The sequence below is a fragment of the Arachis ipaensis genome, chromosome B09 (genome assembly GCF_000816755.2).
Source record: "Arachis ipaensis cultivar K30076 chromosome B09, Araip1.1, whole genome shotgun sequence".
Lineage (NCBI taxonomy): Eukaryota > Viridiplantae > Streptophyta > Magnoliopsida > Fabales > Fabaceae > Arachis > Arachis ipaensis.
In genome coordinates this window covers 19,475,019-19,478,954 of record NC_029793.2, presented here as the reverse complement: position 1 = coordinate 19,478,954, position 3,936 = coordinate 19,475,019, and the positions used below count along the sequence as shown (strand labels likewise).

The 3,936-nt window shown below is 27.1% G+C and overlaps 1 pseudogene; it reads right to left on the bottom strand.

Annotated features, from left to right (window-relative positions):
- Nucleotides 1-3,936, bottom strand: part of LOC110267052 — a 50,755-nt pseudogene that overhangs the window by 41,475 nt on the left and 5,344 nt on the right.

Sequence of the window (3,936 nt, the reverse complement as noted above, 5' to 3'; positions counted from 1 at the left end):
GAATACTAATAATTATATTTATATTTTAGAAAATTAAATTTTAATTTGGTTATTAACTATTTAACTAACTTTAAAAGTTAACTATAACTATTTATTATGTTTTATTGAGTTAATTTTATTATCTATTTTTAGTTACTAAAACTATTTATTATTAATTACATATGTTACAATTTATAAATATAAAATAAAATTACAGTTTTTTCTTTTTTGGATGTTGACAAGTGTATAGGTGGATATTAATTTTTTAGATCCATGATCATTGATACTGTGAGTGGGTCATGTGAGTGTGTCACATCACCAACAAAAAAATGTTAATATTGAATTGCAAAATTTTAAAACAATCTATAATTTTTTCACAATTGAAAATGTATCCAAGTCTTTGGAGGACCAGAAAATACTTTCTCCACCATAGAAGCTTTTCTTAATAATTGCACACGCAAACTCAATTCGACAACAAGCATACAAACAAGACTCAATCATGAATAAAAACATATCCAAATTAATTTTGGATCAGACAACATTATTAATATGACAAAAATTTAAACATAACGATAATAATAACGACGATAACGATAAAAAAGATGACGATGACGATAATGATGATGATTATGACGATATAATGATAACAATGATTATGACGATGGAGAAAATGATGGAGGAAAACGAATGAAAAATAAAAAATCAAATGAAAAAAGGGAAGAGGAGGAGGAGAAGATAGTGATGGCAGTGGTGACGACGATATCGAAAGAAAAAAAGAGAAAAAGAAGGAGAAGTAAAAACAGCAACTAAGATGCTAGTAAGAAGAAGAAGAGAAAGAGGAGGAGGAGGAGGAGGAAACGGAGAAGGAGAAGGTACATGATTTGAAAAGCGATTATAACAACTTGGTTAAGTATTTTGCTTAAATGTAGAGATTTGTTCAACTCTTTAATTGGGTAAATAGTCAAATTCGTTCCTAAAAGATCACTTATTTTCCAAATTAGTCACCAAAAATTTTTTTAATCAGACTAATTTATGTTCTTGTGCCCTGCACGGGATAATACATAAAGTTATATAAATTTTTTATTAAGAAATTAAACTAAAAATATATATAATAATTATTACTATAAATATTTTATAACTTGAAAATATTAAAAATAATTAGTATTTATTTTAATTAATTTAGGTTGGTTGAGTGATTATCTCACTCGTCTGTCTAAGCAAGTATTTAAAGTTCGAATCTCGTTTTATGTGTGTAGTAATCTATTGGCTATCAGCAGACTTTTAATAAATGAAGCATCAATATATAGTGGATTAGTCCTCAACCTGCCAAATTAAAAAATTCGTAGAAAAAAAAAGAGTATTTGTCTTTAAAGTATAACAATTTCTCTCATTGATAGCAATATTTATGAAGATTTTTTTATATTAAAATTTATTTGGGACAATTTTATTTGTTAATATCATATTCATTCTTTTGAAGTCAAAACAATACAATCAACGTTGTTTCTAAATTTATAGACTTATGTCATTACAAAATCTATTAGATTGATTAATATTTTTTGGTAATATTACCATAATATCATCGTTGAGTATTAGTTAATGTGAAGAGAAACCAATAACAACTTTGGTTATTTAATATAAAATTTATTTTATTGAAAAAGAAATTAATATTCTCTAGATTATAAATATATATTTTTTAATTTCTTACGCCATTTCATTTGATAATATTTGCCAATAAAAAATAGCAAATGACCACACTATCTTACGATATGATATGATGTACAAAGTAATTTATTATCTTAAAATTAATTTTGGTTAGTAAAATAAAATTCAAAACAATTTTTTTTTATTTTCTTACTCAAATTTAAATTTGAATTTAGAATTGATTAACAAATCATCTTTTGTTTATTTTCTTACTCAAATTTAAATTTGAATTTAGAATTAATTAACCATAGTTATTAAAATCAGACCAGCCGATTTAATTAGAAAACCAATAAACCAAATTCTATACCAGTCTAATCCGATGTTTGAACCGAGTAAAGTAGATGAATGAGTAATTTTATATTCGCAATTATTTAATGGGTTCTACGGATGGCCATTTATGTCTCCGTCCCCATTTATTTTACGTGGGCAGGTCGTGAAGATTTCATGAATTTTCATCTAACCCCAAATCACGAGTAGTCCCTGCGAATATCTATTTTAGCTGGTTTTTCATCATTCTTATTGCTAGCATTCATATTGGTTCGTGATGTGAAGCTACTCTAACTGTTAGAATATAATTAGAATCAATTAGGATCAATTAGTATTATTTAGTATATCTGAATATTTATTATAGGAGATTACGTCTTTATTATTACGATTCTTTTAGCACCTATAAATACCCTTTATATTATATCATTCTAGACAACTTGAATAGACAACTTGATTACACTCAATAATATACAAATCCTTCCTCCAGTTTAGTCTCTTGTTTCTAATATGGTATCAGAGCCATGGTATCCTCCTTGAAGAGGATAGGTTGTTTTCCTTGCAGTAAACTCACCGTAGTTTTTGCACTTTTTTTTCTATGTCATTTTTCCTTATCTTTTGTCACTCCTTTGATACTTTTTCACCTCACCGACTAGCCTGTTCTCTCTGTCTTCTATTTTTCTGAGTCGAATGATCAAACACCATTTGTCATCCGCTGCTTACCTATTCTCATGAAGAAATCATATAGTTTTCGTTCTCTCGTGGCAATTCCGTCAGCGTTCTCTCGTGGCAATTGCGTCTGCATTCTCTTGTGGCAGTTCCGTCTGCGTTCTCTTGTGGCAGTTCCATCTGCGTTCTCTCGTGGCAGTTCCATCTGCGTTTTCTCGTAGCAGTTCTGTCTGCGTTTCGTCTGTGTTTTCTTGTGGCAATTCCGTCTGCATTTCTTTTTGACAGTTCCATCTGCGCTTCCTTCAGACAAGCGGCAGTTCCATCTGCACCCGTTTTATCAGTTTATTCAGTTTTTTTCTCTTTATTTCGTTGTTTTAAATAAGTTTCAAACTCAAGTTGTCACTTGAGTTTGTGGGGGGATGTTAGAATATAATTAGGATCAATTAGTATTATTTAGTATATCTGAATATTTATTATAGGAGATTACGTCTTTATTATTACGATTCTTTTAGCACCTATAAATACCCTTTATATTGTATCATTCTAGACAACTTGAATAGACAACTTGATTACACTCAATGATACACAAATCCTTCCTCCAGTTTAGTTTCTTGTTTCCAACAGTAACCACTCACTAAATTCTCAGATAACCAAAGTTTAGGTTATATCATTCTCGTAAAGTCTAATATATTCTAGTTACAATAATATTAATCAAAGATAAATGGGTAAATACTAACTCACATTTTTCATATATATAACAATAACAAATATCACATATTATAACTTGTGAAATTATAATACTTTAAAAAGTAATATATAGATAACCTAAATATTGATACGTCTCGAAAATATTAGAAAGTTACATGTTGATCTATAAAATTTTCTTTTTAAAAATTTGTCCACAATTTATGATTAATAACTTTGAAATTATATATATGTTACTTATCTTATATATATCATTTTATAGAGACTTATATTTTTTTTATCGATGATGTTAGTGGTTATAGAGAGACTTTACCTTTAAATAAAATTATAGAAAAATTAAAAAGACATGTGTCTATTTTTTTAAGTCATAAATTTTAATTGATATAAACTAATGACATTTAAGTGTACCAAAAAACAATAGCAATTAATAAAAAAATAAAATTTAATTAAGGCAAACATATTCTGAAAAAATTGAAATAAAATAAAAGCCTCCAATTATGATCATTAACCATAATCATATATATTTTTTTTCAAAATTTATAACTCAAAAAGTTAGAGTATTAATATCTTGTATTTTTTATTTTCTCAATTTTAGACTATTACAAATATTAATTTCTC